This window comes from Canis lupus, chromosome 2, assembly GCF_011100685.1.
Source record: "Canis lupus familiaris isolate Mischka breed German Shepherd chromosome 2, alternate assembly UU_Cfam_GSD_1.0, whole genome shotgun sequence".
Classification (NCBI taxonomy): Eukaryota; Metazoa; Chordata; class Mammalia; order Carnivora; family Canidae; genus Canis; species Canis lupus.
Window position 1 is genome coordinate 47,630,445 of NC_049223.1, and position 27,876 is coordinate 47,658,320.

At 39.6% G+C, this 27,876-nt stretch overlaps 4 long non-coding RNA genes across 7 annotated transcripts in view; 2 read left to right on the plus strand and 2 right to left on the minus strand.

The window, feature by feature from the left end:
• Window positions 1–27,876, plus strand: part of LOC119871109 — a 189,150-nt gene that overhangs the window by 62,751 nt on the left and 98,523 nt on the right. The gene's annotated exons all lie outside the window — the stretch shown is intronic.
• LOC102152398 lies at window positions 77–6,919 on the minus strand. The gene is made up of 4 exons (XR_005355597.1): window positions 5,998–6,919; window positions 4,520–4,717; window positions 4,223–4,442; window positions 77–776 (listed from the first exon to the last, which is right to left on the minus strand). It is a non-coding gene; the product is annotated as an uncharacterized LOC102152398 (long non-coding RNA).
• LOC119871110 lies at window positions 6,355–27,417 on the plus strand. Its single transcript, XR_005355592.1, has 3 exons — window positions 6,355–6,616; window positions 23,717–25,291; window positions 25,922–27,417. It is a non-coding gene; the product is annotated as an uncharacterized LOC119871110 (long non-coding RNA).
• Window positions 23,108–27,876, minus strand: part of LOC102152336 — a 30,525-nt gene continuing 25,756 nt past the window's right edge. For 2 of the 4 annotated variants that reach the window (XR_005355595.1, XR_005355593.1), the window contains 2 exons: window positions 26,438–26,619; window positions 23,108–23,897 (listed from right to left, as the gene is read on the minus strand). This is a non-coding gene — a long non-coding RNA (uncharacterized LOC102152336). The remainder of the gene's footprint in view (window positions 23,898–26,437; window positions 26,620–27,876) is intronic. The other 2 variants (XR_005355596.1, XR_005355594.1) reach the window with 1 other exon arrangement.

Genomic DNA, 27,876 nt, shown 5'->3' on the forward strand with positions numbered 1-27,876 from the left:
GAGCCAGTCAGGCACCCTCAGTTTTTTCTTTTAACTTTCTGTTGAGTTTTTTTTTTTTAATTGGGTATTATATATATTTTTTTATTTCCAGGAAACTTTTTTGTTTTTTGATATTTTTCTTTTTTATACCATGTTATTCTTGTTTCATAAATACAATATCTTCTTTTATTTCTCTAAAGATACTAGGTATTTTTTCAGGTTTTCAGATCTGTGCGTTGTCTCTGTTTCCTACACATTGCTTTTCTCCCATAGTTTTGACCTCTCTCTTTTACCTTACAGTCTTCTGATGTCTTGTGCTCCTTATCTGTCCTCTTACAGTCACAGTGGACCACTGTGAGCTGCTCTGAGGCACAGGACATGAAGGAGAGCCTGTCAGTGGCAGCCATCATCCTGAATAGGCTCATTTAGCTCTGCATTTTGAGGGGAGCCCCCTATATCATTCTCTTTAGGGATTTTCTCCCTAAAATCCCTACACATGGGAGCTGGGGTTTCACATTTGCCAGAGAACAACCTTCCAGAATACAAATTCTCTGTTTTTTTCAGTTCACAAACTTAAACCTGTATAAAAGTGTCTAGTATAGCAGATAGAGAAACCCAAAATGTTCGACCCAGCCTTTTTCCTCACTGCTTTGGTGCAGTTTTAAAGTTGGTTCCGTCACATACTGATGGGGAATAGCGAAGAACTAGGAGCTCCTCCAGACACTGTGGAAGTGGGCAGATGTCTTCCCATGAAGCAGGAATGTTAAATGGATTATTTTCTCCTTTTGGGTTGAGTTCTGCAATATCAGAAATAGAGATTCATAGCAGCTCCAATGCTTTATCATATTCTGGATCTATAATAATGTCACATGTATAATTTATTTTATAAACATAATGTTACCCCCATGCCATCCTCTCCATTTGTTAATTTTTAGTGACTTCCCCTTTTGGTCTTAACTCTAAAGGTCTTTTTGTTATTTGTCTGCTTCTTCTATCTCTTTTGAGCTTGTAATTTCTGTTTGAAAAATCCTCTGGCCTTTTTTGAAGAAAACATCATAAAGAAAGAATTGTAACTAGCAAATGATAGGCCCCAGTGACACACAGAATCTGGCTGACCTAAAATGCTGATCCATGTAACAAGTGCATTCAACTATATGTCCAGCAGAGTCCAACAGTTTCAAGACGTCTGGAGTTGATCTTTCTTTTCAGAATCAGTGTAAAAATTGGGATAAAGAATTTTCTGAGTGAGCCAGCAAGCCCCTGAGAACCCTCACCATAAATTGGATTAATATTATTGGATTAATATTGTTTTAAGGGAAATGGCCCAGCAAGATGACACCCAACTTCTGACTCTGTATAATAAACTAAAGACCATTCATTTTTGTAAAAGATATTATTTATTTATTTATTTGACAGAGAAAGAATGCACAAGTAGGCAGAGCAACAGGTGGAGAGAGAGAGAGGGAGACACAGGCTTCCCACTGAGCAGAGAGCCTGATGCAAGACTTCATTCCAGAAAACACTGGGATCATGACCTGAGCTGAAGGCAGATGCTTAACCGACTAAGCCACCCAGGTGGCTCTTAGGTGCCCCTGAAGAGCTTTCATTATTCTAAATACTTTAATGCTGAGTAAAAACTAAGGATTTCTTAATCAGGATCACCATTCTTTTTTTAAAATGTCATATCCCTTTATCACTGGAAAATTAACTTGAGCTTAAAGTCATATGCCTGGGTACAGTTTGTATATACTTAATGGTGATGCTTAAACAATAATTATATTATCCAGCCCACTGGTAAAGGACTTTGCCTGAAATCCCCAGTGTCTGTCTCTGCTAGGTCTACTTTGGTTTCTCTATCTAAAGAAGTTCAGATGAAATTGTTTTTTTCAATATGTCTTACATAGTTCAGTCATTCAACAAGTATTAAATGGTATCTCCATGCACCTAGCACTGTGGCAGATCCTAGGGATACAAGAGTGAGCCACAAAGGCCCTAATTGCTGCCTTTGTGGGCCTCACAGTCTAGGGAAAGGCAGGCATTAACCAAACACAGAACTAAAGGTGTCATTACACAAAGTATATCATTGTTTGAAGATATATCTTAAGGAAAACTGAGGTAGGTTAGAAGTTCACAAAGCAAAATGTGAGATATCATCTACAGCTGCAGGTGGTCACTAGTCCAAGGGAAGGGGAGAGGAAAAAGCTGGCTCTGGGTGAAGGAATGCCCTGTCCCAGAATGAATGTGGTTCCTTTGAGGAAAAAGAAGAAAGTGCACTGTGGCTAGACTACAGAGCCAGAGAGAAAATTGTGTGAGTCAAGACTGCAGAGGTGATTGGGTGGTCACCACCATGTAGGGCTTTGGGAGCCAAAGAAAGGACTTCGGTCCTAATCCAAGAGGTGATAAAAAGTCACTGAAGCATTTTCACAGGAAGTTGTGCCACATTAAAACATAACTTGCAAAAGCCCCTCTGGCTCAGTGAAGGAAGCAAATTGAAGAGTGGATGGAGGGAGACTGGTTAGTGCCATAGTGTTGTGGTCCAGACAAGATGTGGTAAGTTCCAATGGGAGCTGGGACCGGTGTCAGAGCAGTGATGCAGTGGGCATAGTGCAAGAAAGGGAGGTGCCATCTACATTTTGTGTTGTAGAATTGGATGGGCAATGGTGCCATTACTGGGGCATTCAAGTGGGAATTTTGCTTGCCATTTTGATGTAAGTGTATAGAACTCCAAGGATGCATGTGGGCCATAGATAGAAATTTGAGAACATGGTACCATGGTCAAGTAAAGGACTGGTTAACCCAGTGTTTCTCTAGAGATAATGAATCCCTGGATCAGAATCCCTTGGAGCTCTCTGGTTAAAATGCAGGTTTTTTAGAGCCATCTCAGAACTATAGAATCAAAGTTGGTAGGTGTAGATCCCAAAGAATTTTTATTTCTCAACAAGCACCCTATCTGATTTCTTAAGAAACTCTATATTTGAGATCCACCAGCCTAGAGACTGAGATGCCCCTGCAGAGCGAGCTCCAACATTTACTGCCTTGGTGGAAGAGGGTAGGCCTACAAAGACGTACCTCCTTGAGTTTTATTTTCCTTACTTACTAAAAAAAATTAAAAATGCATCTAAGGTTTCCCTTTAGAGCTGATTATCTATCTAGATTAATCTCACAATTCATGTAAAATTAACACTCTTGCTCCCCAAGGTCCACGTACAGAAAAGTCAGCCCTGACACGCTTATCTTGTGCTGATCACCTAGCTTAGGCCCTTGTCCTTTGTTTCATGGGCTCCCTTCCCTTCTTCTCCGAGACACTGACCTTTTGACTCATGCCTTTCCCTAGAAAGACAGCATTTCCAGTGAGCAAAATGTCACATTACCTTTGCTGAACAGGACATTTCAAATAAAATATTAGCAATAACAATTACCTCTAAGCCACTAATCCCTCTGAAGCTACTTTAAACCACCAAAGGATTTAAGGCAATTCCCTGAAAATATCTCTGGCTTAATAGATTATGGTGCTGGGCGATGAAATATATTGGCTCACGAAGCCTTAACTTGTATTATGTGGCATTTTCACCTATAAAAGAAAGTCATGATACAAACTGCTTCAGCTATTATTTAATATAAAAACCAGATCCTGAAAATCATCATCATCATCATCCTACAGCACGCATCCCACTGTATAAATACTTCTCTGCCCAGGGTGTTATGGGAAGCGAAGCCACTAGAAAACAAAATTACTATTGAAATACTCATTTCCCTGGGTATGTTAGTAATTCGCTGTGGCAGGCACATACAAGAGCCTGCTGTGAAAGAAAGCTTTCCCCCCCTCAGTGGAGGAGGGACATGGATTAGCATGGGTGATGGTACCTCTGAGCTCTCATCCTTCAGGCCAGTTTCCTTTGCCCATAGCTGAATTTCTAAGGACCACGTTTCTGTACCATATACAGTAACAGGCTTTGGGGTGGGGGGGATATGGTATGTGAGTCCCCTTTTAGAATACTTTGTTTTTGTTTTTAGTGATAAGCCAAAGGTGATAAAGTGAAGACATTTCCCCTCTAGTCAGTAAGTGACCACCCCAGACCTCCAAGCCCAGCCCTCTCTCTGCTACACTGCCCACTGACCTGGGAAGGTGAGCCTGATTCTCTAAGTTAGGGACAAAACTGACAGTTGACGCTCAGACTTTGAAAACAGAGCCCAGACCCACCACTTGGAGAGGTGCTTCTGCAGCCTGTTGATGGTGGCTCACCTGATGGCCATTTTCTTGAGAGTGCAGCATACAAGTTAGTAACTCTGGCCACCAATTCCCCGAGGAGAAACCGAACCCGGCCCTTTGTGTCTTCATCACTCCCCATGTGGTATGAGACAGGGTAGATGGTTTAGCTACATTATGTCCTTACATGACAGATGGGCAGCATACATCTTTCCTTGTGTAAAAATGTCACAGCAGCTACAGATAGAGTTGGTGGCTGAAAATGGAAAGTGATGCAGATTAGCTTTAACCTAACGGAACAGGCAGGAACTTGAATAAAACACGCAGACCCACCTTCTAGAGCAGTTGGTCTCTAATCCTGATGAGCAATTGACAGGCAATAGGGGGAAAGTCAGAGCATCAAGAATCTGGAGTATTTCCAGGTGGTAGATGTTTAATTCACCATGATTTTTATCTGTCCTGAGGAAATGGGCTCGAATTCGAAAGGCAGTACAACTTTTGTAGCTTGCTATATGAAACAGATTGGAGAGACTACAAAGGGTTAAAACAATTTTTTTTGCAGTTAACCAAAGGATTTTCTTTGTCCCTTTCATTTTCTAATGAAATTTTTAAAAATACAAATGGAAGACCTAGAAACTTCTTCCCCCCCCGCTTCCCCCTCACTCAGATAAAAATACATAGCATTAGCACCTTCTATACTCGGTGATGTATTTTGAGTGATAATCATAATGACGTTATCAGTTTTATTCTAACACCAATAATTGAGGAAGCATAACAGAAACATTTCAGAGAACATGGCATTCTTTGGTAAAGTTTAACACCAGGGTCTGGATGTGAGGTGTGAGATTGGCTGTTTTTTCCTACCTTCCTTTCTAAACTTTAGTCCTTTGATTATTTTCAGTGTTATTTACAAACAATAATAATTCACATTGATGATAATATGGTTCAGCACTAACGTCCTAAAGACAAAGTATACTCATTTTATGTAGATAATTTCTAGGGAAATTCCACCTTGGGATATTATTTAATGCTTTGACAGAATAATTTCATTATTTTCACTCACTTTTTTTACTTCTAAAAGTAACTCGAAATATGAAAAGAAATATTAAATAATTTCCTTCTAAAGAGAATTGTTCAAATATGAATATAGATATCATTAAGTAAAACATTAAAAAAATAATGCAAGGTTTGAAAATGGTCAAAGGACTTGAACAAAGAGGAAGAAGAAAATAGGGTAAACAACATGAAAATGTTAAACCTTACTTTCTAGAACACCTGAAAACCAAAAGCAAGAGGCTACCTGGAGGGCATAGAGCACATCTGTTTGGGAGTAGTTGCAATACAAAGGTGTGTGATGCTGGTTGGTGTGGGCTGGGTAGCAGGAGCGCTCCCATACATTACTGGAGAGTAGGGACCCAGAGACAGCTCCGGTGGCCGCCTGGACAGTCGACCCTAGAGCCCCCCTCATGACTAGAGGAAGATAGACTTGAGACATACTTCAGAATTCCAATTAATAGCACTGTGTGATGGATCACATGAGGGTAGTGAAAAGGGGGAGGTTATTATGGAGTAAGAGTCTACAGTGATTCTCAGATTCATGATCAGATCATAGATGGTAGTGTCATGAGGCAAGAAAGGGACTAACATTGCAAGTATCCCAATAGGGAAAACCACCCAAGAAAAGACAACTTTGTGGGTGCCACGGTGGCTGGACACTTGAAATTTGTATTTCTTTTGCTTACTTCTTATGACTATTGGCAAATGGTGTAACGTTTCACAACCTCCAATACATTTTGTGTTATATTGTTTACCAATAATAGTTGTTTCCTCTTCTCAGCTGTTGGGTGGTAGGCTTCAGATGACTCCGGTAGGCAGTTCTCCCTCCCTTGTAGGAATCCAGTTGGGATTAGACACTATACATGACCAGTGGAGGTTTAGCACACGAGTTACTGAGGGAGGCAGGCAGAAACAGGGACATAGAAATAGAAGAGCTCCTCCTTATTCTCCTCCCATCAAATGCAACCAGTGGCTTAACCTCTCAAAGAACAGTTTCCTCTTCAGTAAAACAGTTTATCTTCACACACACACACACCCTGCAGAGACTTGTGAGGGTGTGCAGTGCCGTGGGGAATGGGCCTCTCTGTGCTCCATTCTCTTCTGGGGTCAGAGATGACATTGGCCAGAGAGGTGGAACCAGTGGTTTCCAACCATTTGCTGTGTCATTTCTGTGAACTTTAAATCTTTAAATCTTCCTGGTGGTCTGCCAAATCTTGATCCAGGTATAAAATTGCCTTTTGCTACAACGTATTACTGAGCAGGCAGTTCAGACAGTTAACTGCCTGATGGAGCATTCTGCTGAGTGGATCGCAAGATGTAAAACTGGGAACAATTTTGCCATACAGTAGACTAGATAGGAAGGAGAGCAAATAGGTGAGTCAGCACCAAAAGGAAGATCGTGTCCTGAATTATGTAAAATCTTGGCTCTGTGATTGGAGGTATATATATATATATAATCATCAGGCTACCGTCTACTCAGAGTGACATTCTACTCAGGGTAAACTTTTCATATTAAAAGTGTAAAACTTTGGGTACCTTTGTGTCCTTTGGGAAATGTTATTTAGTAGTAATGACTAAATTGTCATCGTTACCAACTTGGTCAGGTTTATTTTTGGACTTAAATCTCTTCAGCTATGTTGCCCCACACTCCAGCCTTTGTAAGAGCAGCCTGAACAAAGAGATTGGAAATCAAGTAGTAAGTCCTCACCCTCAATCCCATCCCAGCAGACCACTCTGCCTCTGAGCAACCCCGTATGTAAAGTGGGGATAGACGGTTCCCTGCTATGTAGTGCCTGGAGTGCAGATTCTCTAGCCTCTGTGTTTGTTCTCTTTGGGGAGCAAACATGTCTTTCTTGAGCTGTACGGGTATTTTATTTCATCCAGCTAATATATGCATGTATATTTAAAAAATCAAATACACCCCCATAAGCTTAGGACAAACAGAAATTTTCTACCTTACTCCATCCCACATCCTGTTCTTTCTACTGGGAAACTCCCTCAATTTCTCACCATGTTGGTCACCTCCGTGTTCCCAGAAATATATACATACAGTTTTTTTTCAATGTTATTTTTTATCTAGTGGTCTCTTCTTACATAGATGAGGGTCAGCACTCTCTCATCACTAACTCCCTCTTTTCTCCACATCCTCCCAATATAGTTATCCACTGGTTTAGAATAAATCACTTCCAGTGTTGACGCAATTCTGCTCATGTAAATAACTGTTCACTACATGGTCAAGTACACTATGACTGCATTTACTTTCCTAATCAATTTTTTTTGTTTTCCTTGGAAATTCCAATTGTCTAACTAGTTTACTAGCACCATCTGTAATCTACATATTATCATTATTGAATTGTTCTCCTGGATTGCTCCATCCTCCTGGTTCATTCAGAGCTAGTCACTCTTTAGACCAGTGCTGTTCAGTAAGATTTTAGTTACTGAGCACTTGAAATGCAGCTAAGCTAGTGCAACGGAAACACTGAAGTTTTCACTTTAAAAGATTTTAATTGGTGTGTTGAATTCATTTGCATTTAATTTAAGTACTTAAATGATTGGGTTAAAATCTTTCATCTTGGTATTTGTTTTAGCCCATTTGTTCTTTGCTCCTTTATTTCTCATTTCCTGGCTTCTTTTAGGTGAATTGGTTACATGTTAGTATTGACTCTTTCTGATTTATTTAGTAGTTGACCTAGAAATTACAGTATGTATCGCTAAGTTCTCAAAGTCTCCCTTCAAACAGAACTTTATTTCTTCATGAACAGTATGGGAAACTTAACAAGAGTATGGGTTGATTTCTTCCCTTGTGCCCTTCAGGCTAATGCTATTCTTATACTTCATGTTAACTCCTCAGAAGGCATTTTAAATATTTTGCTTTACCTATCAATAGACCTTTAAAGCAATTTAAAATTTTATAAAAACAACACATACACACATACAGATATACATATATATTTAAAATCACTAAAAAATAAAAGCTGTTATAAATATTCCTAAATAATTACTTTCTAGTACTCTTAATTCCTATCTAGAGATGTGGATTTCCATCTCCAAGCCTATTCTGTTTTCTAAGTCCTGTGTGTATGTATAGTGAGGAGATGGTGGACGCCAAGCTATGGCATTCTTTGTATGGAATGGGGGATAGATTTTGAGCATTGACCTCTCTTCACACTAAAGTTGGATCAATCTTTCTATTTTTGGCCCCCCACCCAATGATGTGTCAGAACCAGCTCCTGCCAGACAAAAAGCCAGTCATGCACATTTCTTCTCAATCAATCCCACATTCAGTGATGGCATGTTGGTAGCTTGAAATTGGCTATAGTGGTACACTTCCACCACAAAAATCAGTAAATCCTGTAAACTTGGACTTGTTTTATTCTTTCTTTCTTTCTCTTTTCTTTTCCTTTTCTTTCTTTTGTGCTTTTATTTTCAGAGAGATGTTTGTAAGAATTGAGCACACCACTGCCTGCACCTTATCCTCATGTTCTGTTGTGCCTGACACTGTGCCGTGATGTAGGTAGGGAAGATGACTCTTTCTGGCCCCTACCTCCATAAACACCCTGGTCTCCGACTTCCCTTCCTCTGCCATATCTGGCAGTTTCCTTTGTTTGCTTGGGACATCCTTCTCTTTGTCCTTGTGGGTTAATTATTATTTGAGTGGAGCATATATCATTAATCTAATTATCTTTATCTAAAAACCCCTATCTTTGTCTTTAGAAGTAGAAACTTCATGAAATCAGCAACTTCAAGAATTCAAGGAGGCTTGGTAATGATTCAGGCCCATATACAAAAATTCTGGTAACCTCCACATTGGTTACCAGGTTACCTTTCAGTCTTATGAAAAAAATGAAGACAATGAGCAGCTATTTTTCACCTCTAATGAGAGAAAAATGAAGAAAATTAGTCTTTAACCACAGCATGAATCATTTAGATGTCAGTAATTTGATTCAAGGTAACATGTATTGAGTGATTACTATGTGCTACACAATATACTAGGTGCTGGGGAGACAAGAAGGAAGAAGGCGGTCATAGTCCAGCCCTTACAGAGCTTACAGTAGAGCAGGAAAGACAATCAAACAATTTGAAACACCTCTATAGACATGGTACCTGTTAGAAGAAGAAAAGTAGTGTCTACCCTAAGAGCACATGACACATTTAGTGTAATCTGGGGTACAGGGAAGACTTCCCAGAGAAAAAGGTGCTCTGACTGAGACTTGAAGGAGCAGCATTCCTCTGTGGCTACAAATAAAAGAGACCTCATAGCTTGTTTAAACAAATATATAATTTATTAAAGAACATTAGGTAGCCTACACAATCTCCAGGAAGGTCAGAGAATCAGCTTGGAGGCTCTGAAGCCATAAATCATGCCCAGATTAAACCATCAGACACTCCTCTTGCAAGGACCCTCCTGCCCCTGGCAGAGGCTCTGTGCTGGAACGGCACAGCAGAGGCGTGGCAGTGCTGACACTCTACTCTTACTGATGTTGCCTCTAAAAGAGGAATGTCTCTCTGCCCTCCTTGTCAGAATGGACATTCTGTCTTCCTGTTACCTTTTTATTAACTTAAATCTCAGAAAAGGTGTGTTTTGCCAGGAGTGAATAACATGAGCATAGCCTTGTTCCAGGCTGAGAAGGCTGAGAAATTTAGTTTGTCCCATCTATTTTGAGTTGTGGGAATCAAAAGATGGGAAATGGCACAACACAGAATCTTTAAAAGGTACTTAGTGGCCAAAGGTATGAAAAATGTCTATCCCAAAATGCCCTTGTCACTGGATTTCTAGTGATACTGTTTGGATTTCATCTGTGTATGGCTATTACTTCAATGTGTGAGTACATTTGAGCTTTTGCATAGAATCAGTGCTCTTAATACTAACTGCTTTCTGGAGATCACCTGTCTCAGCCCCCACCTCCTTAGAAAGCAAATTGTTATTTATTCCCACTGTAACAGAGGAGGCAGGTAGGTCTTTGGGAGCTCATGTGCCCTGCCTTAGCTCACACAGGCAGTAAGAGGGAGAGCCAACACCAGAATTCTTATCTTTTGGGTGTTCACATCCTTCTCTCAGGTGGTGTGGTACCCTTAGGTGAGGGAGGGGTAACGGATGCACGTTATGTTTGGAGGCAGCAAGTATAAGACCAGTAGCTTAGGTTAGGAAGGTAGCAGTGGAGATGAATCAAGGTGGGCAGATGGTAGAGATATGTAGTAAAATTAGCAGGGCTTTGCAATGGATTAAATGTGGCACGTTGATGGGGAAGAAAGAGTTAAGCATGGCCTCCAGTTTTTGGCTGATTGAACCAAATGACAATGCTTTTTACTATAATAGGTAAGAGAGTATGGCATGGGACCGAAGGGTAGGTGGAAGAGGTGAGGAATGGAATATATAATGTGCTCACTGTGAGATATATCCAATTTGAACGGCCCAAGGAACAGCTTTATGGAGATGTTTAAAGCAAGGAAACACACCTTTTGGTATCATTGACATGTTTATGGTAACTGACCCAACGATATCGACAAAACCACCCAGGGAGAGAGTATAGGTGGAGATGAGAGGAGGGACTAGGGCATAACCCCAAGGACTAGCAGGATATGAAGAACTGGTGGAGGACAACCACACCTATAAGGAGACAAAAGGGGAGTGACCCCAGGGGAAGTAGAAATCAAAGAGGGGAAGAGCTACAAAGAACACAGCTCCGGGATCCCTGGGTGGTGCAGCGGTTTAGCGCCTGCCTTTGGCCCAGGGTACGATCCTGGAGACCCAGGATCGAGTCCCACGTCGGGCTCCTGGTGCATGGAGCCTGCTTCTCCCTCTGCCTGTGTCTCTGCCTCTCTCTCTCTCTCACTGTGTGCCTATCATAAATAAATTAAAAAAAAAAAAAAAAAAAGAACACAGCTCCATCCCCTTACCCTGAGATGTTTGTTTAACTCATCTTTAGGATCAGATGGAGTATTATGCTTTGCTTTAAGTGTGAATGCTTATGAGGTAGGGGCTGGTTGTTCTCTTTAGGCCTTTAGAGCAGCTGTATTTATGAATCTAACGCTGACATGTGGCCTCGGTAGCCCGTAGTCACTTGTTTGGCTTTGGTTTCAGTTTCAATTAGCTTAGTGGTTTTCTAACCCTGTGCTCCCAGCCTCAGAAAATGAATATCCAGTGAATAATATCTGATAGACATAAAACAAGAGAGCAAGAGAGAGAGATACATAGAATATATGTGTCACTGGGGCTTGATGGGGTCAGAATTAAACTTTAAAATGTTCTAGGGGTGTCTGGTGGCTCAGTTGGTTAAGCATCTAACTGTTGGTTTTGGTTCAAGTAATGATTTGGTTGTGCAGTCGAGCCCCCCCATCAGGCTCCACATTCAGTGTGCAGTCTGCCTGTCCCTCTCCTTCCCCCTGCTTGCATTCTCTCTCATAAAGTAAAGTAAAGTAAAGTAAAGTAAAGTAAAGTAAAGTAAAGTAAAATAAAATAAAATAAAATAAATAAAATAAAATAAAATAAAATAAATTCTATACTTTTTGGAAAGCCTAACAAATCAGGATGATTGGTTTGATTCACATTTCTATCCATGGCTTATGTAAACTCAGAGAAGTTGCTCAATCCGCATGTAACTCAGCTCACTTTGCAAAATGAAAATAATACAACCATGTTCTCTTGGTTTAATGAGTGGATGTCTATCAATGTAAGCTTCTAATAGCCAAATGGAAAAATATAAGAAACAAAATTTTGAGGGGCACCTTGGTGGCTCAGTCAGTTAAGCTCAGGTCATGATCTCAGAGTCATGAGATAGAGCCCTGAGTCTGCTTAAGATTCTCTCCCTCTGCCCCTATCCTCCTTGTCTCCCTCTCTCAAATAAATAAATACAATTTAAAAAAATTTTTGATTGCTTTCCTTGGAAATAGGGTCTTTATTACAGACTTGTATAAAATACACAACTAGGGATCCCTGGGTGGCGCAGCGGTTTGGTGCCTGCCTTTGGCCCAGGGCACGATCCTGGAGACCCGGGATCGAATCCCACATCGGGCTCCCAGTGCATGGAGCCTGCTTCTCCCTCTGCCTGTGTCTGCCTCTCTCTCTCTCTCTGTGACTATCATGAATAAAAAAAAAAAAAAGAAAAGAAACACAACTAGTAATATCATGCCATTAGGTTATATGAACCAAAGACTGGAATCAAGGTCAAAATGAACTATTTCCCATCTATCAGACACATTAAGAAGTTCAATTAGAATATGCCCTATAGATTAGGGATATAAGGACCCTGACCTATTTAAGTACTTATCACATAGAGCACAGAATGTGATATAGCTTCCATTCTAACTGGTAGTTACATGAAATTTAACATTTCTCACTGTTTTCATGATGGAAGATATTTGCTAGAGTTTTCTAAGCCATAATTTCCATGTAACACAGACATTAGAGTTGCATGCTTTACTGCACTTTGGGGGACCGTTTCTAGGCTGAGTATTTACCAAGAAGCATTGGAAAGTGTCTGGTCTTGCAGGTCCCAGAAGAGTTTACACCATTCTTTCCTGACTTTCTCACCCCAGAACACTATTGCATTTCATATTGATTAATATTAGCAATATCTTATTAATACAATTTTGTTTTACATTATGCCTTTATCCAAAGGGTCATGCACAGTATATCAGCAAGCCTCATAATAGCTGGAAGAAAGAGAAACTATATTCTTGATTTATTTGAATAAAGAAAATGAGGCAGTGGGAAGACAAGTTTCTTGTGTTTGTCCTTTGTATACGGATAAGCATCATTATGCTGGCTTCTTTATAAAGGAGAAGTTTCATAGTGAGAGAAGGTGCTGGAATAGGATTCTGGAGACTTGGCTCCTCACTCTGGCTTAGCTGCTAGCCATCCAAGTTCCTGGGGGCACCAAGGACCTCCCGTGAGTGGTACAGGAAAAGTGAAAATGTTGATGCCCCTTCAAACCTAGACTCTAAATGTTTGTGCAAAATTTAGGGGGAAGGCTGAAAACTAGGTGTGGAAAGAGGAAGAAAATGTATAGACCCTAGTTATCAAAACATGTAGGGCAGTTTGGGCAATTTCTTGGCTCTGTCTTCCTTAAAAGCAGTTTTGTGACCCTGTTTGAGATCACCAGTCTTCCTTTTGACATCACAAGTCTTCCTTGAGGTTTCCACACCCCACACCCATGCAGCTTATCTTTATATACCTTCACATTCCATAAATCCTGCAGAGGTCTGGTAAACATAGATCACTGCATCATCTTACACCTCCAGGGAGGTAGTTAGTACCTGTACACTGTCTCCTCAGGAAATGCCCAGATGGCACTGCTTCCCTATCCAGCTCTGCCTGAACAGGGAGCTTAACGTCATTGAGTCTTGTTCTCAGAAATTTCAAACTGGTATTAATGGTAAAACTCTTGTTTAAACAAAACTGCATGAAAACCAAGTCTGTGAAACAAAAGCTGGAGAAGGAGAGGGAGTTGCTGGAAGTCCTCTTCCTCCCTCCTTGTTGCTCTTATACTGTAGGAGGAGCCTAATAAAATCTTAAATAGTCTGTGAAGCATAGTTGGAAGTCACTGAACTGGGCTATCTGTCTTGGGTTAATCCAGCTCTCACATTTCATAATTCTGCTTAATTCTTTTAAGAGACTTAAACAGGAGAGAGGGCAAGAAATAAGTGGAGAGTTACATAGTGTTACACAGTTTCCCCAATCTTTAGTTAGTCATTTCGTCTTTAGACAGTGATTGTCCATCACCACTGGGTTCACCAGTGAGGGAGAGGAGAGAAGTAGTGATTCCCTTCACTAAGTCAAGGGAAGGAGAGAAACCCCAAGAAAAATCACTCAAACTATTTAAACAGGGAGGGTTGACCACACAGTAACCCCTTCCTCTACACATGGGACTGTTGAGCATCTCTCTCTGAAAGCACTGGCACTGCAGAGCACCTTAAGCTGCTGGAGTATATAAAATTTGAGAGGATAAATGGCAGCATTCCCAGGACTCACTCTGGCAAGGATGCATGTGTTTCCCCTGGTAGGTGTGTACACTGTGCAAGATGCCTGCACTACAAGCCGATTGTTATCCTTCCAAGGATCCTATACACAAGACAGTGGGATGTACCATGTGTATACAGTACCCAGCCCCGCCATTGGTAATTCCTCCCATCTCCATAAGCACCTCCTGTCAAGGGGCATAGTTTATTTCCTTTCCTGTTGAATTTTGGCTGACCTATGACTTGCTCTGACCAAGAGATTGTGTTAGAAGTAATACGTCCTCAAGAATCCTGGGAGCTCCTGCTTTTGATGTCTTGAAATGGCTTGAAAAAGCTCAAGTTAGATTGCTGCAGAGTGAGAGGCCACAATGAGAGAGGTTCTGGAGGATGAGAGGTTATCTTGCACATTGGATCTCAGCCAATCTCCCAGCAGAGTGCAGCTGTATGAGTGGCCTCAGCCTATACCAGCAAGAAGCCACCACCTGAGTCCAGACAACCCACAGAATTCTAGGAAATAATAAGTTACTGTTGCTTTACTCCACTAAGTTTTGGGGTGCTTTGTTTCACAGTCACTGAAACAAAAAGTGGAGCAGCAGCCCAGAGGAGAGGAGAGAGTGCATGTCAGATCTGTGCAAAGGGACTGTGCAAGGGGAGGACCCTGTAGAACACACTGGGCAGCTGATACTCATGAGAATGTCTGTTTCCGAAGAGGGACGTATTCTCTCACCATGATTGCAACAATACCTGAGCATTATGTTAAAATAACAGCAGAACAGCAATGAAAGCAAACACTTAAATAGCATCTATTATATTTCAGGCACTGCTCTAAGTGCTTTATGTGTACTTTTTTTTTTTCACTTAATTCTCTACAGAAAGTCTGTTAGGGAAGGTTCTATTATCATTCCATTCTGCAGATTAGAAAACTAATACACAGAGAGATTAAAATTTTTTAATCTCTAGAGATTAAAAAACATAGCCAGTATGTATAAGTTGGACTTTCTAACTCCAAAAGTTATACTTACAACCACAAAGCAATTATTGCTTCTCGTAAGGACAGCCAGGTTGATGTTTTAAGATGTATTAAAACATAAGATGACATATTTCAATTTTCAATACAGAATCCAGCTGCACATTGAAAGAATAAACCATCATAAATAAATGGGCTTTCCTTTAGAAGTGTAAGATAGGCTCAGTAACTGAATGATCCAAAATATTGTATTAGTTCCCTGTAGTTGTTGTAACAAAACACCACAGACATGGTGGCTTAAACAACATACATACTCTCTTACAGTCTGGGAGCTCACAAGTCTGAAATCAGTTTTACTGGGGCAAAATCAATTTGTCAGCAGGTCCAGACTCCCTCTGAAAGTTCCAGTGGAGAATCAGTACCTAACCTTTCCCACCTTCTAGAGCTCTATTCCTTGCATTCCTTGGCTCCTGGCCCCTGCCTCCATCTGCAAAGCATAGCATCTTGCTTCAGTGTCACATGACCTTGTTTTGCGTCAAATCTCCCTCAGCCTCCCTTTTATAAAAATACTTGTAATTACATTGAGGGCTGCTCAGATAACCCAGGATAATCTCTCCATCTCAAGGAGTTGAATCACATCTGCAGTTCCATATAAAGTAACATTCACAGTTTCCAGGGATTAGAATGTAGATATTGTTGGGAGACATTATTCTGTTTATCTAAAATATTAATTATATTATCAGTATAATTCACGTTAATAAATATAAGGGAAAATAATTGCATAAATTCTTTTAAAAAGCATGTCAACATTCATTCTGGATTTTAAAAAATGATTAATAAAATAGGATAGATAATTTGTTATCTTTTATCACTATTAATCCAAGAGCCAGCATCCTCCTTAATGGGAAACCCAAGGACATTCCCAGTCCCAAATGTCACAAATGGAGTCCTTTTTATGATCATAACTATTTATTTTGTTGGAGGGGGCTGATGAACACAGAAGGGTAAATGTATAATAATTGGAAAAGAAGGAGAAAAAACTTTCATTATTACAAGTATATGATTCCCCACCTGGAGAATCCAAGAGAAGCAACTGAAAATTTATCTGAAGAAATGGAAAATGTCTGTAGGTATAAAACTAATGTAGAGAAATAAATAGTCTCTATATGCACAAATAATATCAGAAGAAGAAAGAAGAAAAAAAAGAAAAGAAAAGAAAAGAAAAGAAAAGAAAAAAGAAAACAACCCCATTAAAATAGCAACACACACACAGCCAAAAATAAAAAACATGTAAAAGCTATATAAAAACAATCATGTACTTCTGAGAGGCACAATAAATCGTATTGGCACAACCGAATAGACATCTGGAAAAATAAAATGAATCTGGATCTACACCTCACATGTTAAGGATAAATTCTAGATGGAATAAATATTTAGATGTTAAAAATTAAAACTGTAAAAGTAGTAGAAGAAAATGTGGTGAATTTTTGTCATATCTTCCTGGGGCAGGCTTTTAGAGGCATGACAAAATCCAGATGCCTTCAAGAAAAGATTGTTCAGTTCAACCACAGCAATTAAAAACTTTTGGCAGGACAACACACAGCAAGCAAAATGATATAACAAGCAGCTAACTAGGAGAACTCTTTGGAGGTTATAGCTAGTTTTCCTAACACATAACTGCTACAAATACCAGATAAAAGTCAACAAATAGATAAAAAGGGGAAGGACATAAATAGTCAAGTCACAGAAAAAAAAAATGTGATTTTGAAACATAGGACATCCTTATAATAGGGGAAATAAAAATTTAAACTACACGGAGATCATTTTTCACTTACCAGTAAGATAAAGATCAAATAGTTTACTGGTGCAGTATTAGTGTGAGTGGGAAAAATAGGCATTCCCATACATTGCTCATTGGAGTGTAACTTGGTATAAACTCTACAGAGAATAATTTGTCAGAATCTGTCAAAATAATTCATACACATACTCTTTGGTCCAGCATATCACCTCCATCAGTTTATCCCACAGATATAGATGCACAAAATGATGCATACAAAAAGTGTATTAGTTACAGAATTGCTTAGAGTAGCAAAAGGATTGAAAATTACCTATGTATCTATCAGTAGGTAAATGATTAAGTAGAATATGGAATGCTAATATGCTGGAATATTGTACGACCATAAACAAGAATAAAGAATCTTCTTATGTACTGATACGAGGTACAAAAATATATCGCTAAGAGACAGAACAAGTCAAAGTACACAATAGTGTATGTGGTAAGCTACCATTTCAGTTTTTAAAGGGCATTTAAAAAGATTAGTCCATTTATCTATTTGGCTCTACTTACAGTACCTCTAGAAGGATATAAGAAACTTTATTTTGGTGATCTCTGGGGAAGTGACCTGGATGCCAGTGGACAAGAATAGAAGGTAGAATTATAACTTTTGAATTTTAAAAAACATTTCCTATTCCTTTCCTTTAAGCATCAATCTTTTAAAGAAAATGAATCATAGTTATATAAGATCCCCCAAGTTAGAGTACAATTTAGGTACATATATAAGTTAAATTGAATTGGGACTCTTTTCTCATGAATTTGCCAATTTTTAATCATGACTTCATCTCATCAGGGTCTGTCTCTAAGCATGAGAAAGTGCATTCTTGTATTTCATCCTAACCCTTCTGGGCTTATTTTGATCAAGTCTATGGAGCAGATTCTTTGCCATCTGTATGGGAGACCTCTATGGTTTTTTCCATTTGCCTCTCATTCCTTCTACTTCCTGACTTCCTGACTCTTCCTTTCCTCATATTGATATGGGAAACTTCAAGCTTATTCATAGCTCGAATAGTTTTATTTTGGAATTTTAAACTCTTGCAGTTTCCTTCATAGCTCCCAAATGTCTCGTGTCTAGGTCTGCTCCTAGCTTATCCTAAAAGGGTTTGGGTTGCTTTTGCTCAACCTTCCAGAACTCACATTTCATGCACCTGCCAGGGCAAGAGAGATCAGACTCTTCTTATTTATCTGTGAGTCTTCCTATGACTAGTTGAAGATTTGATTAGGGAAGGATCCACTTCCTAGTTCACATAGTTGTTGGCTGTATTTTTTCCTCACAAATTGTTGGATTCAGGACCTCAGTTATTCTCTGGCTGTTGGCCAGAGACCACACTCAGTTTCTGGCCACATTAGTCCTCTCCCGCATGGCAGCTTGCTTCACCAAAGCATGCAAGATGAGGAGGCAGTGAAGAAATTCTGCCTATTGGAAAGTCAGCCTTTGAAACCTAATCATGACAGTGATACCCATCACTTTTGCAGTACTTTATTGGTCTGAAGCAATTCAGTATATATGTACAGCAAAAACTGAGAATATGTTATATTTTTATTCCATCCTATATAATTTTTAAAAACTTTTCCTTATAAATAACATAATCTTCTCAAGAGTCCTTATTTTTCTATGCCTGCATTATAGCAAGAGGAATTAGAGTATTAATTCCTTTTCCCTACAAAGCACAGAACTCTCACCCACTTTCTTGTTATGGACATATAGTATTATCTTTACTTTCTTGATGGAAACAGAGACCTAGTGAGTCAAGGGCCTGAACCAGAGCCACATGGTGAGGAAGGGAACAGGAATTCCTATTTAGAGTTTGGAGTCCAAGGCTGGCTGGCTAACCTAAACAGCACAGATAGACACTCAGCAAAGCTGGTGTTTGCTTCTGACAGCAAGAAGTGTGTTGGGGGGAGAAACTGAACCTGTACAATCCCTGCTTCTTCTTTGGAGCTTCTGATGACTTTTCCTTCGTATTTAATGCCTGGAGAACTTGAAATGAGCTCAGATCTTCCATACCAGGCCCTCCTTTTTCCTCTGGCAGGAAGGGTGTCTGCTCACCCTCCCACACCTCCTACCCCCACTCTAGCTCCCTTTCAGCAAAAGTGTGGCTCTGCATTTTGTCCCACAGCCTGATCCCCAGAAGATGTATCATTACTCTAAAACAAAAAGTTACTACCAGCCTATTGCAAATCCTATAGCAACCCACCTTATCCCTAGCCAAACAAAACAGAAAGTGTATTAGAAAACAGTAGGCACTCTTGCCTGCACACTCAGAAGAAATGGGGAGGACAGTCTGTTTTCAAACATCCAACTTGGGCACTGCAGAGGGTATGATCTCATCTAAATGGTCTCAATTTAACATGTGACAGGATGGAAATTCAGAAGATTCTTTTCATTTCCCAAAGACATACTTATTCTTTTGGGACACATTCATGGTTTGCTTTTCCATAATCATTTCTGACGTATTACTTATCAGACTCCAAGTTCCCTCAAAGAAGGGAATTAAATAGTCAGTCTCCATTAGAAATGCTCTGAACGACCAAACAATTTTAAGAGCCTTACTCTAGGTGGCACAAAAAAGAGACATGTTGTAGAATCAGTTCCACAGTTTAGAAATATCACAAACTCTAATTATTAACAGAACTGAGTACATGAATAAGGCAATGATTACAAATCATTATCTGTATAAAATAAATCTACATAAACTTGCATAGAGATAGCATCTTTTACTAACAAGAAAAGAGTAGTTCTGTTCATGTATGTGCCAACATACACGCACAAAGAACCAAACACTCACAGACTTCAAGTGGATTGAACAAAAGCTCTCTATAGAAGCTCTGCAACATACTTTTGCACTGGCATCTCTAAATTAAAACTGTGGTTTTCTGTGGATACCATCTAGTGGCTCAGAAATGAGGTATCAACCAAAAAAAATCGTATAAAAGTCACGCCAAGAAATAGAGAGCACTTCATCCCTGGTATGTTCTAAAGCCTCCAATCTCTCTTTACCCACATCACCCTTTTCTGCACCAGGAAGAAATAGATAAAAACTGTAGTGCTGTTCCCACTCTTCTCTTAGTAGCTCCTTTTATAAGACAGCAGCTCCTCCCACACTATGTAATCTATATCAAGGCTGATTGCAGCCCAGCTCTCCTGATATTGCTGGGAACATTTGTAGGGTCTAGATAAGAAGGGAGTCTTTCTGATGTTATCTTCTCAGTGAGGCCAGCTTTGCAACACTTACCCTAAAACTGCAATACTGGCACATTTTTGATCCCCTTATTTTGCTCTTCACTTTCTTTTTTCCCATAGTACTCATAGCCTTCTAATAAACCATGAAGCTGGGAAGAAAATGCCACCCCAATGCTTGCAGTTTTGGTATAAGGATTATTTTGAGCTGAAGGCAATTTTAAGAAGAAAGAAACATAAGAAAATCTCTCTGTCCTCCCACTATTTGCCTTAACAGGGCATACATTTGCAAAGATGTCTCCCCTCCCTTCTCTACCAGGAAGGACAGAAGTTAATCACCAGAGATAATGCTATACTCCTCTCAGCCCAGAGACAGCACCAGAGGAACTTACCTAACAAACTTCACTAATTAGCCTTTATCTTTCATTAGTTATCCTTTATATTTATCTTCTGACTGTTTGCTACCCTAAATCTCAAAGTCCTTTTCTTTTGTCTTGTCACTTCCCCAAAAAGTATTGTTCCTTACTAAGATACTATACAAGCCTGAGTTCTAACTATCCCTTTGAGTTACTCATCAACAAATACTTCCATGTATATGTGTGATGCACATTTTCATAAGCTTCTGTTTATTTTTTCCTCTTCTTAATCTGTCTTCTGTCAGTCTAATTTATAAAACCCCGCCCAGTGAACCCAAGATGGATAGAAGATAAAGAAATTTTAAAAATTTCCTTCAGTTGCATAATGAACTTATTTATTAGATTTATTATATATTGTTTCTCTTTCCTGCTAGAATCTAAGACTCACATGGGCAAGGCTCTTGGTTTGTTTTGTTCAGTCATATATCCCAGTGCTTAAAACAGTGCCTGGAAAAGTTATCACTCAATAAATGCTTGTTGAAGGAAAGATGATTTAAAAATGACTTATATTTAGCAGTGCTTATCTGTTAGCCTCTGGTTTGAAAGTAAGCCTCAAAGTCTTGGGTAAAGAAGTCACAATGCTGTGATTCCAACTCACAGCTCAAGTATCTGGATAAGGATTGTGAATTCTTTGATGGGGTAAGCCCAGTAGATTCTCTCAAAGTTCAAAAGCCACATTTTATGGGAAGAAAAATCATTTGATGTAGATGGTCTGGGACTTTTTATTAAGTGCTGACAGCTAACAACACTCAGCCTGTGACTTATTCAGAGAGCTGGACGTGGCTGACACCAATAACGTGTACTTCACATTACCCAGTGCTGACTTTCCATCCACACCTGAGGGCCACTTGAATATCCCCAGTCATCATCTCCCCTCACTGAGTTGCCTCTTTGGTCTTAAGGCAAGTGGGATCTAGTACTGGTTAGTAATCCTGCTCTTTGAATCTTCAGTTGAAGGTAAAAGCCACGTACTTTATGACCAACTATGCATAAAGGTGCTCAGCTCCAATGATGGCTTTCCAGCCAGAAAACAGCTTTCCTTGTGGAACTAGAGGGCTATCTCTGTCCTAGGAGAAAGAAGGTGACCTACTCAATCACTATGCAATGATTAATTCTCAGTAGTTTCCCCTTAGTCTTCCTGTCAGAATATGTGCCAAAAATTGAAGGTAGTCCTTATATACCTTAGATGAGCTAATTTCTTTTATTAGTTCCAAAACCTACTGGTTTCCTGATCCTTTCTTTTGCTTTGTTGAAAAACAAAACCAAAAACCACCCTACCCTCATTTGTATGTACTTTCAACTGAAAGACCCAATAGCTTATTTTTCTCCTTTCAGAAGTGCTTCATGGGTGTGAATAAATCGGAGCTCGGATCTGACCTTTATCTTTACAGTATAACATGAGCACAATAATAATTTATAGGGCTCAGTCCTAAGTGTGACATTTCAATGAGCCTGGTAAATATCATTACCTGAAGCCAGCAACCCACCAGGATACAGACTGAGAGGCAGGTGGGTGAGGGCATTTTCCAGAGAGGAATCATTAATATGATGGTAGATACAGTCTTGAAATCAGCAAGAGCTATGTTAGTTAAAAATTGACAGTAAGGTAAAAACAAAACCAAAGGGAGAAAAAATAAAGGGGGGCTTTCATTTAGTTGAAAAACATAAAAAGAATCCCTAGCCCTTGCTATGCAGGTTGATGGACTGCTGAACATCCAGATGTGTGAATAATTGCTCAGGTCTTCCTTTTCTCTCTGTGCTTGCAGAGGGAAGATCAAGGTCACACATGCTATGAATGAAAGAGAATCCCCCAGGGGGTTGGGGTTAGGAAAATGAGAAACTGGGAAGGAAAAAACAAGGAAATGGTCTGATAGTTCTATCTTCAAAGGCCAACCAACATGTAAATCATGAAAGGTCTTTGGCTTCCAATCTCACTGTTCTGGGAAGGCAAAGCTATCAAATATCCTTTCTTCCTACTTTCCCAAATTCCCAAAGCTACTTATGTCTGACTTTTATAGACAACATCCCTTATGACGTGACCCCAGGATTTCATGAGCTGCCCGACAGGGCAGGTCACTCAAGGGTGTTTTCTATCTTCCCCTTCTCTGAAAATGGAAGCTTCTAGACTTGTGAGAGACTGTAGGCATCCCTCAGCCTGGTTGTTGCCCCTCAGATTCTTTTTCACGTGAAAGGAAGTGTAGATACCTTTCAGCTAGTGGAGAATATTTAACTGTGGCATGATATATATGCTTCTTCCCATATTTGCCTATTTGCATTATTCTATTGCAAGAGGCACATTGTCACTCCCACATTTCCCATTTCTTGTCAGTTTTTCCTGTCCCCAGTGTAGAATGGCATTTCTCTCTGTATTGCATCAAAGTGATGTACAGAAAGCAATTTCTCAAAAAATTAAAAACAAATGCTGAAAACAACAACCCACAATATGTTCCACTAGAATTTTATGCTTTAATAAGGAAATCACTCTCCTAGGGACGAAAGCCATCCTTGTGTTGTAGAGAAACCCCCTTGGTTCAGAGGTTTCTCCTCTAAGTTAGCTCTGACTCCCACTACACTTTCAAATCTCAGACTTTAGTAGGCTTCAGCAATATCTTGACAAAGTTCTCCTTTGTATGGGAAGGAAAAGTTTGGTTTTGTGAAATACGTTCATACCCTCATCTTGCCCATAACCAACAGATTAAATACACACACATATCACTTGCTGAGAGTTCCAGCTGTTTAGATTTTCACCCAAACATGTGAATAAAAACCGCAGGCAAAACAAGTACTGTCTCTCATACCTTTTATGGATTAACAAATAGCCCTTACCCTGCTGATGCCCGTTCTTAATTGGACTGTGCTGTGAGGAGCAATTAAGCCTAAATGGCCACTTGCTGAGAGCTGGAGAAAGAAATGCCACAGCTTGAGGCATCTGCATTCTCCAAATAGAGCACATATGCTTTACTTTGGTGCCCATTAAAAAAAAAAAAAAAAAAAAAAATGTACTTTTTAGTCTTTTAGTCCTTTTAGAAGTGAAAAGGGACCATTGTTTCATGCAGTAGGTGGAAATTATTCAAGGAAATTTTTTAGGGATAAAATAATTCTCGCAACTTTTGTTCAGATAGAAGATTCGAGGATGAAAGAGCTTTGTTCTTCCATGAAAGAAGGAAGGAACTAACTTCAAGTGAGGCCTCTTCCCTCCCTCCACTCCATGGCACGTCTCCATCGCATGTGCAGAGGACAGATTAGAACCGACAAAGTGAAGCAGACAATGAGACAATCCCCTGGACACACACCATCACCTGAAAGGCAAGGAATGAATAAAAAGAAGTTTTATTAAAGAATTTTCAGAGGCCTTATTTTTTTATGAGTTTTTACTCTTAAAAGTGGAGGAGAGGAAGAATATGGAGATTAAGAGAGAACTGGCCTATCCCTTTCAGCCCAGAAAGGCAACTTCAAGCAGCCCCCAAGACATTCTTCTACTATGCAGACATATGCATTATTGGCCTTGGTTACTGATACTTTTGGGAGCCTGCAAAATCACTGAAAATAGAGATTGATAGAAGAGTTTGGGTTTATTTAGAGGCACTTGGGAGCACTAGTAAAGAGTAACTCACTGAAGAGCCAGAGATAAGAATTTGTAAATAAACTTAACAAAAAGGCAGGGAGGGCTGGGCATCATTGGAAAAGTATGAAAGAATCTCTTGGGACTTTTTGATGCTCGTGGACAGCTACGTTTAAACTTTCTGATGCTAAGTGTCAGTCTTCTCCCAAATGGGAAAATCCTTCAGAGGAGGATCTATGGCAGCTCCATTTTCAGGAGACTCTTCTTAAGGGTAGGTGATGGTTCTTTTTTGTGGCTTTTGATAGTTCAGATGGTTTCAACTGAAAGTAATTTGAATTTCAACTGAAATCACTTTGGTGAGTTCTTGAGTTCTTAATCCCTTCCTGGATTTTAGCCACATCCCCGGCCTTTACCCACTAGACACCAATAGAAACATCTTCCATCTCCAGCAGGAAATCAGAAATGTCCTCAGACAGGGCCAAGTGCCCCAGGGAAGGTGGGTGAAAATCGCCTCAAGGTGAAACCAGTTACTCTTAAGATTAAAAAAAAAATAGAATTAAGGGGGAAAAAACACTGATGGATTGAAAGCATAATTTTTAACCATACAATTAAATTTTGAAGTGTATTTATTTACTCCTTGCCATGAAAGATTTTTTAAAATTGGCAATTTCTTCCACATTTCCTCCTTCCATCTCCTGATATTGGTTAGCCTTGATTTTTATGTTTTAAAAATTTAAAGCACATTTTATTCTGTAGCCAAAATTCTGATAATTAGTAAACTATTAAAATAAATCCACATTTCACCCTATGTCCTGTACCACAGCTTCTCCATTCTTTCCTGAGTTCATGAAGTAGATGTACAATAGAAATCTTCCAGAATTGGAGATAAAGCCTCCAAATTGAACAGAAAGTACCCCAACATTCTAGAGACAAGTACTAAGGAATCCCAGACACACTCTACAGAACTTTCAAGATGCGTGGCAGTTCCAGCCCTGCTATCACCTCCACTCCAGCCTACATATGCAGAAGATAATAACTGAGAGAAGATTATGGGGTAGTAAGAAGAGTTGTGCTGTGCTACTCCTCCTCTGCACTTCCCCACAAACACAGCAAGATGAAACAAAGGATGATGTAAGAATCATTGGTAGAAATTTGTGGTGCCTGAAAAAAATCTGAGACAGGCCACTCATTTGTCTTTGAGCAACTTGCTGATCTTCTACTCTGTGGATAGCTGAGACTGACCAAAAATAATAAAATAAAAAATAAAATAAAATAAAATAAAATAAGCAAAAAAAACAAACTGGAGAAAGAAAGTAAGGCAGACAGTGCAAAGTTGGTGGAGCAGCATGTACTCCAGATGTTTCATGACCAGATGCATGAGTTTCCTGAGGGTTGGGTGCCCACAAGCTAGCTTGGTTGAGCTGTCTTATTAGTATGGCATCTAAGGAGACAGCCTCCCAGGCAAGAGAATCTCAGTGGGGAGACAGACTCTGGAGTAGACTTAGGCAGGTAGGAGCTGGGTTGGAGTCAAAGAGGTCTTACCTTTGGTCTTACTGATTACCAAAGCACCAGTTGCTTGTCTAGGAAGAAAGTGGTACTGGAAGGACCCCAAAGAATTCAAACGTGCCCCTCCTAAGAACACCTCCATGTGGATTTCTGTCAGGCAGAGTGCATGAGAAGCAGTAACACTCTAAAATAAACACCAAAGCTACCACCTAAGTGCTGTTCACCCCTTTTTACCCGTCTCTCCTCTCCCCACAGTGTACCAGAGAAGAAAAGGACTCAGAAAAAGGAGGGTATGTGGAGGAGACAAGGGAAGGCAGAGAGAAGAAGGAAGGACACCCCTGTAGTGGAGGAAATATCTTTGTTCCTCCACCATCTTAGGTTTAGTGGCTGGAACCCACAAATGGAACTGATCAAAGACAAATTGACAAGTGAAAAAAGTTTTAATTATGTACTACATGTAGAACCTGCAAAGTAAAATGTGGCTCAAGGTGGCCAGATGATTACATACTATCTTATGCTAAACAAAAAATAAGGGGTTTTGAGCATCTTTGATGGGGAGGAGTTATAGGAGCATGACTGAGGCATAGGGACTCAAGAGCAGCTGGTCCTTGGGGTCCCAAATGCACCAGGTTCAGCCACCTGCTGCGATAAAATTCAGAGGTGGAGAAATGAGCGGTGGTGAAATAAGAAAGGAATGTATTCCAGTGAAGCTGTCACCAGGAAGATAGCCGACTAAGGTCTCAAAGACTGTTTCTCAAGTGCTGAAAATACCTCTAGGCTTATACTGCAGGTGGGCAGCATAGGTCAGGTTGATCATTGTCTTGGGGTCAATCACATGGGGTCTTGCTGTCGTCAGGGCAGTCCTTGTTGCTTGAGGAAGTATTTTCAGTTCCCATCACGGGATGCTTTGACCTCCTGGCCAGCAAGGTCTTTTGCCTGAGTTAAGAGATAAGCTGGAAAGAAGAACTTAATCAATTAGAATGTACAGACTGAGGTCAAAATGAAGGGAGTTGAGGTCCTCTTTCAGAAGGAAATGTATGATTAATAAGGTTTGTTGTGTTATGCAGATTGAACACAGGTGATAAGAGCTATGTCTGGAAGTAGCTCTCTTCCTGGCATAGAGACATCTTTATGAATGGAAATTTCCTTTTTAAGTATAAATTTATTTTACCAAAGGGAAAATTTGGGCTGTTTTTAGATAGTTAAGGGGAAGTAAAGAGTTTTTCCTAGTCTACTTGTGCTCAGTTGTATTTCACTTGAAGTAACTCATAGGCCAGCAGGACATATTTGAGAGTGGTGTACTCTGGTACCCCTCATCTGCCATAGATGCCCAACCTTGGAGTGAAAAGAAAATAAGAGTTAAATTGAATAGGAGATAGAAGAAGCTTTGTTGGAGTCTAAATACTTGAAATTACTAGAAAAGTGATGAGATCAAGCTGAGATAACAAGAAAGGAGGATTTGACTGGGATGGTTTGAAAACTAGAGATTGTGAATAAAGATTTTCAATTTGCATATTTAAAGATCAACCCTGTTTAATAAGCTGATAGAAGTTGTTTTGAATCATCTCTTGGTCCATTGGATTTATTTTTTCCAAGGACTCCTATTTACTGTATTGCTTACATTATTAAGAATATCTATGGCCTTTAGACTTGAATTTGCAGTTAATAAACTATTTAGTAACACTTTGTTTTATTCAGAATTTTGTTGGCATTCCTTCACCATCTTTTGGCATTGAGCATTGCTGTGAAGAAGTCTGAAGTCAGGCAGATATTCCCGTTTGTGACTTAATTTCTTTTCTTCATGTCCACATAAATCTTTCTTTACCTCATATTCAGTGACTTTTTAAGGATATGGCTTGGTGTTGACTGTGTTGTGCCAAACTTTACTGGATCATGCTGTTATTCTTCAGTATGCTGATTCAAGCTTTAATTGATGGAAACTGTTTTCTTTTATATTACTGAAATCATTTCTGTTCCATCTGTTCTGTTCTCTTTTTCAGAAATGTCAATTAGTATATATTGGATCTCCTTTGTTTTTCTTCCATATCCAGTACGTTGTCTATAATCTTTTTTTATGCTATTGTTTTTTTCTATTTCATTCTGGGTGATGTTGTCAAACCTGTATGTATGTGTATATATATATATATATATACACACACACACACACACAACTGTGTTTTCAGTCACATTTGTTCTTTCTTGTTTTTTTC